This window comes from Stenella coeruleoalba, assembly GCF_951394435.1.
Source record: "Stenella coeruleoalba genome assembly, chromosome: 1".
Taxonomy (NCBI): domain Eukaryota; kingdom Metazoa; phylum Chordata; class Mammalia; order Artiodactyla; family Delphinidae; genus Stenella; species Stenella coeruleoalba.
Genome location: NC_137169.1, coordinates 73,095,853 through 73,111,615, shown reverse-complemented (window position 1 = coordinate 73,111,615; position 15,763 = coordinate 73,095,853).

Genomic DNA, 15,763 nt, shown 5'->3' with positions numbered 1-15,763 from the left:
GTAGGCTTAATGACTGTCTTTTGAAAAGCCTGCTTACAAAGTTGTCCCTTGGCTGGTGTCTGGAAACTTGATTTGGGGAGGGTTCCAATCATTTCTAGAGCTGATAACAGTGACTAAACTGTTTATGCAAATAACACGGTTTATGCAGAACACTTGTTTTCCTTCTGGGATTCTGGAATATTTGGGCATACTAGGTAAAGGACGCCTAAATGGTTATCCCCCAGTAAAACCCATGGGCTCTGAGTCTCTAACAAGCTTTGCTGACTGGCAGCAATTCCTATGTGTAGCCACACTCATTGCTGGGAGAATTAAGTATGTTGGGAGAGAACTCTTGGAAGCTTATTTGTGGTTTCCCCTGGACTTCTCCCCATGCATTCCTTTCTCTTTGCCAATTTCACTTCATGTCTTTTCACTTTAATAACTCATAGCTGTGAATATATGTTAAACCTATTGTGAGTCCTCCTAGAGAATCGTAAAACCTGAAGGTAGTCTTAGGGACCCCCAATATACCCCTCTGCCAGGAATCCCTTCCTATGCTCTTCCCCTTCCCTTTTTACCTGGATAAACTTTTCCAGGAAGCTGCCTCTGAATCTCTCCTACATCATTTTTCTGCATTTGGTACACCTCTTTGGGACTACTGTGACATCCTGGGGCTCTCTCTATTATTACACTTATCATATCATTTTATAATTATAGGGACATTGTCTTTAGTCTACTGGTCTGTGATTTTTCTGGAGGGTAGAAACTGTGTTATATTCATCTTTATATCTGTATACCTGTCACACAATGGTGGTCAACTAATATTTGTTGAATAGACAAATACCTTGGCCAATCTGGGATAGTCTTTTGATTGCTAGTAGTATCCATAACTAAAATAATTGACAGAGAAGTTCGGGATGGGCTTTGAGAACTATTTTTTAAAACATATCCTTGCCTACACAGTTAGTTATTAAATTGTTTCAACTTTCAGAAGCGACTTAGAAAACACCTACTGTGTATTATATTTTAGGTGGGAGTTTTGGGTATTAAAGAAAAAAGAGGGCTGACTTGTTGTTAAGAACATTAGGAAATTAAATAAGGTCTCAACTTTGTCATTCTGCAAAATGGTCCTAAGGATACCAGCTCTTCTAAATCCACAGTCATGATAAGAAATAAAGTAGCCTAGGGTGATGCTTTGCGAGAAGGTGCTAGGTAATTCCAGTTGTTTATCAGTAACTTGTCCTTCATTAATTCCAAAGAAAATGTATCTATCTTCTTTTGTGGATTAGCCATTGGTTGGAAACTTATACTCTTGTTCTGGTGCACCTGATTTCGTTATACTTTCATAAAGATGGTGTTCAGATTTATTTTTTTCCTTCTTTCATTGTTTGCTAATGCCTTACTTTCCCCTCCCACAGTTATATAATCAGCTTGCTATTTTTAATACTGCACTTCTGACAAAACCAAGTCTGAGCTTTAACAGATACATTTTCATATCTTGGAAGTTGCCTCAATGATTCATTCTGCTAGAAACTGAATATATTATGTATCTTTTTGATTGTTCTTACTCTTAAAAAGGATATTGGGTTTCTTCAGATGTGATTTTTCAAGTTAAAATTAGAACTAGGAAAAGATACACTCTTTTGGGGGGTTGGGGGTTGTGTAGCAAGGATTGGAAGGTGTTGGTAACTCAGGATAGAAATAAGTTCAGCTTAGCTCAGCCAACATTGTCATTATATCTTATATTTTCTATTCACAATGTGGATGAATATGTGGGAACAGCTGGTATGGAATTGATCAATGTCTGCGTCATTCACTTTGTGAGGACTTCAGCTGATCTCAGTGTGTTCAAAACACCCATCTTACATACTCTCCCTGAGTCATTAACAGCCCTTATCCTGTCAAGGAGAAAAGAGTGCTTGAGACCCTGCTTTCAGCAGTGGAAGGCTTGTGGAATTAAACCCTTAGCTCTTTTCTTCGTTTTGGCTTCTATACCAATTTTGCCTGAATCATATACAATTTAAAAAATTATTATACATGATACGTGGGAATATTTTGGGTTATTGTTTTAATACTAGCAAAAGCATCTGTTTCATAATAGAAAGTCCAGATTGAGGCTGAATAATTCAGACATAAACTTGTAAAGAAACTCCTGAGGTAACCTTTTTTAAACAACATTATTCGAATTTTTGTATTGCTCAAGCCTTATTTAATTTACCAAGATGAAAAAGGTATGTCTAAATCAAGTCGATCATCTAGACGATAGAAGAAAAGAATCCACAGAGGCTAAATAATAAAATCACAGTTTGGAAAGATTCAGCTGCCTCACGCCCAAATGTTCTTGTTCTCGTGCTATTTTTCCTCTCATTGAAATATACTATGTATGAATCCTTAAATTATCTGTTTTCATAGGATTTTAACATTTAAAAAAATACAAAAGTCAGCATACTTTTGGTAATGCTCTGATTTTAAATTTTGAGATATTTTAGGGGTTTTGTTCTTTCATCAGATCTATGCACTGGCCCACATTTTAGTTTTATGATTCTATCTAAAGACTTGAATGACGCTTAAGTATTATAGCTTAGTATAATCCTTTTTGAGATATTTTTATACTGATACAGTTTTCATGGCTTTCTATTGTACTCTTTTATAAATCCTACCTTCAAGATGTTTCCTTTATAAAAGAAACCACTTCCTAACATTCTGGTATTCCAACATAAAATTACAGTTTTACATCAGAATGAGACCTAAACCAGACTTACACGTTGAGTGGTGAGGAGAATACAGAGTAATAATGTTTCTTTTCACGTTGCTATTGTTCATCTCGGTAAAGAAGCAGGAACAAAGTCCTATCCTGTGAGCATAGTGTCTCTTCTATAGGAAAGCAGCTAAACGTTGGACATCTTAGTGTGAAAATAACTATTGGAGGAACAAAATAATCAAAATGAAAATCTCTGACTCACACTTGAAGAAATATTTTAGCAACAAAGTTCAAACTGCGTTATTAATAGGAGGCTGAATTCTTTCTGGTCCTAAACACTGGTCTGTGGACCAATAAAGACTATTCTATTATTGGCCCCTGTCCTAAGATTTCTCATCCCAGCCTTTACATTTCTTTTTTTTTTTTTTGATTTATTTTTTATTGAAGTGGTTGAATTACAATATTGTGTTATCTGCTGTACAGCAAAGTGACTCAGTTATACATATATATACATACACTCTTTTTCATATTCTTTTCCATTATGGTTTATTACAGCATACTGAATGTAGTTCCCTGTTCTATACAGTAGGACCTTGTTGTTTATCCATTCTATACATACCAGTTTGCATCTCCAGCCTTTACATTTCTGATTTCTGATCAGAATTCCAGCCCTCTGAGGAAGGTTGTGGGCCCTAACAGCTCTGGAAAACCGAGCAGCGTCTGAACATAAAATGATTGATTCCTGCTCTAATTGCGATAGCTCTGAATGGAAAGTTACCGTATGAGAAAGATTATTTATTTTAAAACAGCAACCCAAATAGTCATATTTTCAAGAACACTCTGGCTTGATAATCATCATTTTTCTACGGTTGCAATATATTTGTAAGTGTTGAAGAAAAAGCACCGGCAAAAGACTAATTGAAATGTAAAGATATGCATCTATTATTAGGATCGTCAACTGATTATTTTTCACCACTTGTTTTATTAACACACATCTTATGTTACATGTTGCTTTAATCTTCTTTATTAAGACTAACTGAAAAGTCCTGTCATTATGTATCGTTTCAATGCCTCAGGATCCATGTTTTGTTGAATTTTCTATGCCAACTTCTTTTGACATGAAAGTGAAATATTGTTGTTTGGTTAAATGTGCAAATGGGTCTAGGGTGGATGTTTTATATAAAAACAATCACAGAAAATCAGTTGTGTGAGCAAATTCTATCTTCAGGCAAAATAACACTTTTGCTGCAAATGATCTCCCTCTGTAAATGTTCTCTGATCATCGCTTTCTCTGGGCTAATGTGGTCCTTTCTCATGGCTCCCCTCTCTTTCATGCCCCCCAACTCCAGTAAAACCAGAAATACTATTGTGCAAATGGAGAAATGCACATACTTCTCCTTTCCAGGGGCACTTTTAGTGAAAAGGGAATATACCCCACACTGTTTTACCACTTTGACACAGCTTCGGTAAAGAAGAAAGAGTTAAGTTCTCGGTCTGCAGCTGATCTGTGCTTAAGCAGTTCACCGGGGCATCATGGTTATAACTGTGATAGAGTATCCCGGGAGCCTGCATAATTTTATTCTATTTTTCATAAATAAGTAAAAATGCATCAGAAGGCATGCCCACTTCCCAAGGAATGCACAATTAAAGAAGACAGAGAAAAACAAGACCTAGGATGATAGACTCTGGCTTCAGTCCTGTGGAGGAAAATGTGTTCACTTTTTTTTTTTTTTTTTTTTGCTTTTCTCAGTCCTCTGATTGAGTAATGACAATAGTGCAGTAGGAAAGCACACAGAAAGAAAATCATGCCCCAGAGCACATCAGTAGTAAAAGTAATTAGTTCATTGTTAACATCAGGGTGCTGTTAACAAGCACAGGGGCCCTGCTTTCTGGCTAAGCTGCTGCGTATTATGATGGTCGACTCCAAAATAAAAATTACTTTGTGCAGAAGGAAGAAGAGCGGGGATTATAAGCTCAGGAAAGGCGAAATTTGGGGATCGAGGATATTTTTCAAAAGCATAATGAGAATCCACAAATGCAGCCTCGCCTCCCAGATCTGGTCATTATGCACCACATGTGTATTCAAAGCATGCATGCTTATGAGAAGCACAGAGACAGGGGGAGAGAAAGACTGAGAGAGATTGAGAGAGAGGAAGTGCCAGAGCGAACTAGTGAGAGCAGGAGACTGAGCAAAACCATTATACACAGCACCTAGGGAACACAAGATCTAATTGGAGAATCAATAACTGAAAGCCCATTTTAAATATTCTGCTCTATTAATTCTTCAGGTTAATAAAAACTGCCCGCATGATGATATTTGGGGATATAGATATTCAGAGTTGGATTACTTTTGACAAGAGCGTAAGGAATCTATTCAAAGCTGATTTTCCCCCCTTTTGTTCACTGAGGACCTGCAGAATCTAAGATAAAAATGGCAGTTGTCCTGAGGGCACCCTGAGGCATGTCATTAAAATCGGAATTTGATCCTCTTTTCACGGTTACTTGGGACAATCAAGCACAGGAAACCTGAAAACTCATCAGTTTTCCAAAATATGACATGCCCTTGACTTTGTCAGTTTGGCTGCCATAGAGCAGCCCTGGCTATTTCAAAATCCCTTTAGATGTCACTCTGTTTTCAGGAATGCACGCTGCAGATATTCTGCGAAAGATGAGAGACTCGAGGCTTCCTCCTGGCACCTTTGCCCAGTTGAAGCACTTGCTTCTCTGTTTCCCATCAAAGAGAAATTCCATCACAGTTTTCCAGTAAAAGGCCAGTAAAAGGCTTGTGTTTTAAAAGAAACGAAGCAATTTCTAATTGTACTTCATGTTAATCTCAGAAGTGTTTTCCATCTACTCATTCAAGCATCCCAGGTAATGAGTTACTTTGGTTTTTAAAGCTGCAGTGTGTGGTAGACTAAGGGACCACAGAGAATCTTGGAGATAATTTGTTGTCATATAAAATTATATGGCTTACTACTGTCCATTTGTTTCTGTTTCTTTGCTCTGTTTTTTAAATGTTAATTTCTACTGTTGAAGGCTTTCTTCGTCTTATTGTTTGAATCATGCAATGTTGGAGACGCCACAAAACTAGAAATCTGGCCCACTTGGGTTGCTAGGAAGATGAAATGTGTATTCCACAAGGCAATCTCCAGGAACCATAGTTTTCTTTGAACTAATAAATTCCTAAATGAATCTGTGAACCAAGGCCTCTTCCCACCTTTTACCCTAACGCTGATTTTTACAGGATGAATGACAAGGAGAGTTCCCATCTCCGAGCTGTATGTATTGCCTTGACCTGAGAGACATTTGAGTATTCCCAGCAGTGAGAAGAGCTTTCCATGGGGAAAGGCCAAAACTCTAGACCCAGGGCAAACAGGAGGCTTTTCCAATTAGGGAGCACTTTTTAGATAAAAAGTGGGTTAGCTTTTTTTGCCACATGTCTTAACACTAACTCCTCTTTCTATAAAAGTGAAAATAAGAAAAGTGATTTGGCTACTGAACTTTACCTGCCCACTGAAGGTAGCTGCATTCTGATAGATGTTGCCTGTTGCAAATATTGTCAGGTCAAGACAGTACAGGGGCAACCATGTGACCAGTCAGTGTGTAGAAGGAGAGTAATTCAGCATCGCTGGCAGGGCTAGGAAATTCTGGTTGTGCTTGGGTCTTACACTTGGGATATACCCCTGCTTACGTAGAATTTTACTTAATGGAACTTTGGATGGTCAAAGGTTTTGTAGTTTCCACAGGATTAGTTTTTTAGAACTTTTTGTCAGACTATAGATCCAGTACTCAAGTTAAATAATGTGTACAAAAAAGAAATAACTTTGAGTGAGCAAGGTCTTACGCAAATCTTTGATATTGCTTCTTGTTATTAATCAACCGTTTCATGTAAGCTAATCAACTTGTCTTTTACTTTGCTTTGTTCTATGGCTTTGCATTTGTTTTCCCTCCCACCTGGAATGCCTTTTCTTCTCTCTTCCCCTCTATGTAGCCTGCTCTCAAAAACCAGCTCTGAAATCAACTCCTGCTAAAAGCTTATCCTGATGTGTTCAACTTGACGAGGATCGCTTGTGTGTGCTTCTTTTCATTTTGTCATTGGTGTGATATAGCTCATAGTTCGTTATTGCAGAAACTTGAATATCTTATAAATTAATGAATGTGCCCCCAAACCCAAAAGGAACATCCTGTTATGACACCTCTTGCCTGGTGTTAGTACCGTCAGGGGACTCCAGTGGCCCAATTAGCTCTCCTGGGTGTGTTTCTTGATAAACTCTTATCTCATGTGGGTGGGTTATTGAACATAAGCAATTAAGACCACTATCTTCTCTTCCTTTATGTTCTGTAGGATGCCTAATATTATGCCTAGCACAACTCAAAAAGTTCTTTCAGCTCAGTAAAGTAGTACTGAGTACTAACCATATACAAAGCACTTGAGGTAACATGATAATGACAATATGCCACTCTCTGGTGGTCACTTAGACTCTAGATGAGGGATTGGCAAAGTATACAGTCCATGGGCCAATCTGGCTTACCTTCTATTTTTTTTTAATAAATAAAGTTTTATTGGTATCCAGCTAAGCTCATTCACTTATATATCATCTAGCTGATTTGGGGCTACAATGGCTGAGTTGAATACTTTTAACAGAGACCACATTGCCCACAAGACTAAAATATTTATTATCTGGCCCTATATAGAAAAAGTTTGCTGATCCTTAACCCCGATCTTTGCACTGACTATAGTAAGAAGACAATTATTGGCTTAAGACAGTGTAAAAATCAACCCAAATGAACTACTAACAGATAAATTATAAATGTACAGTATTGAGCAACTAAAAAGGGAGCTTCTTTCTATGAATAAATATTTAGGAACTTGTATTTTCAATGGAGAGAAAAAAAAACCCCAAAACAAAAACCCAAAGCCTAGAGAATTAGGATTATCATTCTTCATATCTACTTAGAACAAGCACTGTTTATATGTGACATAATCATTTCATTTATTTATTCAACAAAATTTGTTCTAGGTACTGATGCCAGGGATTCAGTGATAAGCCAAAATGGAAATGGATACTTTACTTCCCATTTTTTATATGAGAAAACTGAGTCTCTGTAATAAGTGGCTTAGCCAGGACTGGAACTCAATCTTCTGAACTTACATTCAGTGTGTTCAAGTCAGTACTCATTACCATAGGAGACACAGATTGGAAAAAAAAAAATAAAGATTTATTATAAACATCATTTTTCTCTCCAATGGTAAATTTATTCGTTGGTGGTACCCTATAAATTTTCAAATATGAGATAATCTAAGAGGCAACCTAATATTTACTAGCTATATGAACATTGTTTCTCTAAACCTCAATTTCCTCATATGTACAATGTGGGTAAATAATATCTAATTTGTAGATTACAGAAGGTAACTCGGTAGGACACTGTACTCTGAAACTAAAAAGCAAAATCCTGGGTTTCCCTGGTGGCACAGTGGTTGAGAGTCCGTCTGATGACGCAGGGCACACGGGTTCGTGCCCCGGTCCAGGAAGATCCCACGTGCCATGGAGCAGCTGGGCCCGTGAGCCATGGCCTCTGAGCCTGCGTGTCCGGAGCCTGTGCTCCACAACAGTGAGAGGCCTGTGTACCGCAAAAAAAAAAAAAAAAAAAAAAAAAAAAAAAAAGCCAAATCCTGAGAGGTTTAGGGTTAAAGTCTTAATTTTTAAACCTTATACTTAGAGATTCTCTGCTTGGCATGCGATAGGGCATATTTAGATGTGGATTCATAAGTTTACTAAAAAATATTTACTGAGAGCCCACCATATGTAAACTGGCCTGGCACTCCCACTTTCTAGCTTGTGACCTACTTGCTTAATGCTGAGTCACATTGTCCTCATTGTAAAAATTGGGAGAAACAACACTAGCCTAACAGAGCTGTTGTGAGAATTGACATAAGACATGTGAGGGCATCTAGCAAGGCCTCGACTTTGTATGAGGGGCTCAAGAGATGTTAGTCTCCTTTCTTCTATCTGTATCCTCTTGAGTATTAAAATCCAATCAGGATAATATTACTACTATTAGGAAGCAAATCAAGTTGCAAAAATATGAGAGGAAAGAGAATGCCTATGTTTTTTACCCCTATCCAGGCACACAGTGAAAATGGTCATACTTTCCAAGGTGATGACATTGATGAAACTGCAGGAAACTCTATCTGATGGAAATCCGTTAGCACATCCCATCAAAAAATCTTGTTTCTTTGCCTTGGTTTGAAATTTGAAGACAGAAGAGCATTCCCTTTTATCACTTTAGTTGCCAGGAGCGATTGGACAAATTACACGTAAAAATAATATTTAAGGGTCAGGTAATTATTCTAGTGACTTGGGGGAACTATCTTGGTAATAAAAGAAACACTCTCATCTCTTCTGAATTCTGAACTCTAAACTTCTTTAGTGCCAGTCTGCTTTGAAATCTGATGACACCGCTGCTGGCTGTCGCTCCGCGATGTTAGAGAAAGTGTCGAACACTTAATGAATTCAGGGGTGTGTTTCTAGTGATGAGAAGTGCTGTCTTGTGTTAACAGTGTCAGTATGAGAGAGACTTGAAGGCACAAAAGACTATGTTTATGTAGGTGCTCTTTCATGTCGGGTGCTGCACTTACTGCTTTTGATTAAGATGTATGATTGAGTTACTGGATATGACATTTGTTGAGAGAAGGAAGATTACCACGGGTGAAGTGCAAGAGAGTAAAGAGTGAGGTGGTGGATGAAGTGTGAATGAAAGGTTACGTGCATTGATGTCTTGTTTATTTGGTTTAGGGGTTTGAGATAGAATCAATCTATTTCATTTTTTAGCGTTAGGAGAACTGTCTTAAAAATGTACCTTCCAATACATAATCAAAATATATCAAAATAGATTTTGGAAGGTAGCTTTCAGTTGGCTTGAGCTGTAGAAAAATGTGTGTTGGGGGGTGGGGTGGAGATGACACTTGGGGACACTCCTCTTAGGAAAGCTTAGACTGCTCTCACATGCATTATTCTATTTATATTCACAATACTCCAGTGCAATAGGTAAAGCCAGCTTTTTTGTTTTTTTCATGAAGTTTAAATGTTTCAAATGAAAACCCATTTTATCTGCTATTTTTCTGGAACACTGTGAAGGCAAACCAAACTCATCACCTCTGAACACAGAAATTAAAGAATGAAATGGACTATAAGCTGAAGCTGAACAATCTAATTTCACTGTTGCAGTTAATATGGTGAGAAAAACCTCGAAACCATGGACATTTAAAGGGCAGAAAATAAATGCCCTGCTTGAGGTTGAATTCTCTAAATAACACCTGGATTTTGGCAGCTGAAAACGATGTTAGAAGCCACAATGAAGAACCGAAAATTCTCCCAGAGCTAATCATGCTCTGAATCTCCACACTGTCTGTCTCTGACTATTTGCTAATTCTGCACTTCTAAGGGTAAGCTGGGCATACTATCACTTCCATTTACAGATGGAGAAAAAAGAAAGAATGGAGTTCTACTGTCCCGATTTACAAAGTAATTCAGTGGCAGTGTCAGAAATAGAAAGCTAGATCTTCTTACTCTCAGACCAGCGCTCTCTCTTCGCTAAACCAAATTCCCACTCTCTGGTGCATTCTAAATCCGTTTGTTTATTTGCATCCTTAGATAAGCCCTAGTATCGGGGTTATTAGTGTTCTTCAACTGGCCTGGGCTGGCTTCCCCCAACTGAAGGGCTGACGGCCACGAGGAGACCCGTGCTTCCTTCTGTTTTCTAATCAGGCCCATCCACTGCAAAGCAGTCTCACCCTGTTTGGAAACCTGTGTGCCTCATTTTATTTTAGAACATATTATAAATTGACTAAATATTTCTCTCTAAATTAAAAAAAAAACTTTTAAAAGTGAAATCTAAATTTTCAACTCCGTGGATCTTCATTTTAGAATAAAATTTCGTAGTTCACAGGAAATGTTAACTCCTGCTAATGAAATGAAACAAACATCTTCATCTTAAACTAATTCAGATGGTTTTCTTTGTTGGTTTAAAACAGAAAACTTTTACCGTGTGTGTGCGTATCTCTGTGCATGTGTGTTTATGTCTCTATCTAGACATATAGATACATACACATAATCAAAGGAAATGTTTGCTCTTCCCTCCTTTACATTATTATTGCCTTTTCTCTGTTTTTCTATCCATTTCTAGTTAAGGAAATGGTGTTGCTAGCAATGTGAGGAGGACGGTAAGTCAGTTAGTGAACTTCCTTGTTGAATCGCAGGACACAAAACAAGCCCTTATCAAAACTTCATTTTTCCTTCTCCCCCACACAGGATCATTTAAAATTGCATTCATTTTAGGACTTCTATTGAAATACATAGAACCAAAGGTCTGAAACTGTCTATCAGAACAGCCTGGAGTTTAGCAATGCCAGCCTAGCTCAGGTGACTGCCTGACTCTCTGGGACCCCCCATCAAGTGATCTGCCAGAGGACATGGATGGAATCTGATATGAAGACAACCTATTGATTCTTGAGATTACCTCCTTGGGAAACTAATGATTGTTTAATCTTTATATGGGTGGATTTTTGTATTTGAAAATCTACTCCTTTTTTGTCAACGAGAGAAATATTAGTTTTGATCCTCAAAGTTCTTGCCTCTGATTTTAAAGGGATATTGCTTTAGTGCTCCATCCTTTGTGGTATCAATAAGCTAGTGGAAAAGGTGGCAAATAAATCCCACAGAAAGTAAAGAAGATCAAACATAACCTTCACTGCAGACGTAGAGGTGACTATTCTTCTTTACTCAAAAAATGATCCTGACTTGGAGATACCCTCTTCTTTCAGAGAGCAACATGTTCTTTTCTTCTTTCACAAACATTTACATGAAAATCAACTTTTATTGTTTGCTGCAACTGAATGTGAACTTTGATAAATAGGGGGCAGATTTAAATTGCAGACCAAATGCTTCCTTACTATATTCTTAACCAGTTACCACTTTAAAAGCATAAATAATATTTGGCCACTGGAGACGGAATATTAATAAAGTATTAACTTTTATAAAAAATTATTTATTTATTTATTTATTTATGGCTGTGTTGGGTCTGCGTTTCTGTGCGAGGGCTTTCTCTAGTTGCGGCAAGCGGGGGCCACTCTTCGTCGCGGTGCGTGGGCCTCTCACTATCGCGGCCTCTCTTGTTGTGGAGCACAGGCTCCAGACACGCAGGCTCAGCAGTTGTGGCTCATGGGCCTAGTTGCTCTGCGGCATGTGGGATCTTCCCAGACCAGGGCTCGAACCCGTGTCCCCTGCATTGGCAGGCAGATTCTCAACCACTGCGCCACCAGGAAAGCCCCTAAAGTATTAACTTTTAAGGAACAGGATTGCTAAGAATTTTAACATAATTTAATCTTGCTGCAGTGCATTCAGTTGAAATATGTTAATAACTTACTATCCATCTTTGCTATTTGAGGGTCATTTCATTTTTCAATGCTATGGGCAGAGATTTAAAGATATTTAAGAAAGGTTATTCTCTGAAGCTTATTTCATTTACCTTTCCTCTAAACACATAAAAAATCAAATTTTCATTTAACTTGTTTGGGTCCTTGAAATTTCTGAATGCCAACATTTTATCTGCAATATCATATTATTATTCCAGTTAGAGTTTTCACGACAGAAATAACCTAGTACCTTGGCTAGAAATCTTATCGTGAAGAAATTTATGCTAACGCGGCAATTGGGTAATGAGGGTTTGTAAACCGAGTCAGAGCATGTAATTCTCCTCATAGGTTGCTCTCCATCTAGACTTTGTGACTTTAAGTACTTCATGATCAGTAAATAATAAATTCAATTTACCGGATAGAAGTTTTGTCACTTGGAAATACTCACTTGGAATATATATTCCTTAATTGGCATCAATGGCACATTTCCCAGGAAGCATAACAAAATGGATCATTTAATAGATGCGCAATGTCTCCATCCATCTATCGGTGCAGCATATGATGTTCCAACTTTACTATGGTAATTAGCTCAGGCTGACTTCAGAGCAGGAAGCTGCCTCCCACACAGCAGTGCTTAATTACTTTATTTATTTTTATTTTTTATTTTTTATTTTTTTGACAAGTAGATTAATTTTTATTGAACATCATCTATATGCTAAGCATAATGCTAAGTGCTTAATTACTTTAGACTTCAGCTTGCCAAGTGAAAAATTGACTGTTCTTTTGCACATTGCATGGAATTGAAATGATTTCATTGTCATTTCAGTTGAAATACAGCCTGACATCAGCATAGAATCATGGGAAACATAATGCAAAATTTCTCTGAAATTCTAAAATGGCCTGAAAGCTGCCTTATTTTTTTATGAAGCTGCATTTCATTTTCAGAATGTTAATGAAGATCCACTTCATCTTGAGAGAAGCAAACTTTTAGGAATTCACTTCTGTGAATCCATTCCAATGGCAATTCAATGAAGGGCAACATCATTAGGAAGCTACAATTAAGGGGGCATAAGAGCCATTGGAATGGCTGTCGACATAATTAGTAGTAAAACCTGTTGGCTTCAGCATACAACTAATGAAAGGAATAATAACCCCCCATTCAGAAAATTAAAAAAAACTCACCTTTATGCAGATTCTACAACATGATACTTTAATGTGACATAAACTACACATTTGTACAATAAAGTGGCAAAATAAATCCAGGCTATCTTGTGCTGAAATTTATCAAAATTTTTTTTTCTTCAGATTTCAGCTGTCAATCACATGCTACTAATTGAATAATTTCCAAGATACCAAAGGCAGATTTCATGAATAAAATGTCCCCAAAAATGTGCTCTTGGATAGAGGGAGAAAGTAAAATTATGAGAGAAGGCATTGGTATAATGGAGCAAATCAAACCCAAGCTTTCACTTTGGCCAGAAGCACTCCGCAAGTAGCAATGACACCTTTGCCATGAAAACCACAGGGGAAAGTAATTAAATTTAACAGAAGCTGCCCTTGATTTAAAGCCACAGGGGAAGTAATTAAATTTAATAGAAGCCACTACTTCTAAACAAAGATATATGGTATTTCTATCACCAAATGTTACCTTATTTTTTTCAAATGTGCCTATAGCTTCTAGTAGCCTGCTTGTGGAAACTAGTTCCAAAACATCTAATGGACACTATATGATTGAATATTGTGAGCCATACTGGGCAGTAATGTAATGACAGCACATCTGAGCTGCAATTCAAGAAATGCCAAGGTGCTACCATTTATGGCAGTCTGCTCAAAACCAATACTGGGCCTTAAGATGAAGACAAGAAAGTTTGGGGAAAAAAAGTAGACTTGTGATTTTTTTTTCTTTTTTTTTGGTCAACTTTGATGCATTTTGTACATCTGTTTAAACTGTGCCCTAACCTCAGCCTCTGGGGCTACCGTTCTCTTGTTGAGCTGATTCAGTACCTTGGCTTTGGAAGAAACAAAGTTCTCCTTTCGTAAAGTGTGTACTCTTGTCATCAGGGTTCTCCAGGCCAGGCCATAGGGCCCACGTGTTTTCTTGCACATTGGACCAGACCAGTTGAAGCTGGTCCCAGTGTCACTGTGGTTACCATGGATACCTATATAGGATGCTCACTCCAAATGGTGGTCTTTACATCAAGCCTTGTACCCTGGCTCTGATGGCTTGAAAGAAAGTTTGCTTTTTAAAATTTTGTGTCAGGATCCCTTACTTGTCAACTCACGCATCTTCTGGGCTTTGTCCTAAACCTCACAAAGGACCATAAGAACAAGCACATCTCAGTTTGCTCCTATCTTCCTTTCAACTTTGATTGTTTTTGTTGGGTTTTTTTGCGGTACGCGGGCGTCTCACTGTTGTGGCCTCTCCCGTTGCGGAGCACAGGCTCCGGACGCGCACGCTCAGAGGCCATGGCTCACGGGCCCAGCCGCTCCGCGGCATGTGGGATCTTCCCGGACTGGGGCACGAACCCGTGTTCCCTGCATCGGCAGGCGGACTCTCAACCACTGCACCACCAGGGAAGCCCCCTCTTCTTTTCAACTTTGTGTTAAGAACACCAACAATGAACATTTCTTGACTCTTTTTACGTAATCAGATTGGAAGGAGTAATAGTGATTGAGGGTGAGAAGACTCATTTTCCTTCCTGAATTTAAGATTAAGAAAACCGGAGATATCCTGCTTACTTAGAGCGTAAGGGGCCAAGAAGTAGTGGAACAGGTGTCATCCAGAGGGGTGACCCCAATGAAAACCAACTGTTAAGACAGTTTTAGTCTTAATACAATATAGTTTACAGTGGCAGAGTGATGAAGAGTTGGACTCTGTGTGTAGACTACTTGTTTGAATCTGGTGCAGCCACTCGAGCTTCATGACATTGGCAAGTTACTTTCCTAGTTTTATTATCTATAAAGTGAGGGCAGTAACAATATCTGCTGCACAGAGCTATGGAAAGGATCAGATAGGTTCATACCATGTAAAGTGACTAGAACAGCTCCTGACACACAGTAACCACTGTCTAAATGTTGACTCTCATTTTATACAATATATGTTGCAGTTCACTGCCTATTGATGGTAACAGTTCCACATCATACCCAGTGTCATAAAAGAATATCCCCTATGGTTTTATTTGAATTCCATACTCCAAACTACATTGTAGATATGTATCCTTATATATTATAAGTGGAAGCTATGTAGCCACAGCCCCTATTGCTCCGACAGAAGAGCAGTGGTGGTCTAGTTGGGAGGTGAGGTAGGGATTTGGGGGGTGAAGGTACTGAGGGATTAAAATAGAAGATAAACTTAGCAAGGAGGTATAGTGGTGAGAGATGTAAGTCAGTATATCTTGCTAAATCTCAAACAAAAGCCCAAATAATGCTTCCCTTGCAGTTGTGGATTATGCCAGCTTTCCTGGTTAGCCCAGAACTGGCACCACAATAAGTGAAATCAGTCACTCTTCTTCCAGGGCAGAATGCATAGTCACAAAGCATTTGTCAGCTATATCTTTTCCTGTCGAGTAGTCATTGGGTGGAAAACCACCGAAAAAGAATTTTTCTTTGTCAGATAAACTTTTCACAGTAGAAGAATGTAGTGAAGGCTTCTGAAATAAACCTAGTGG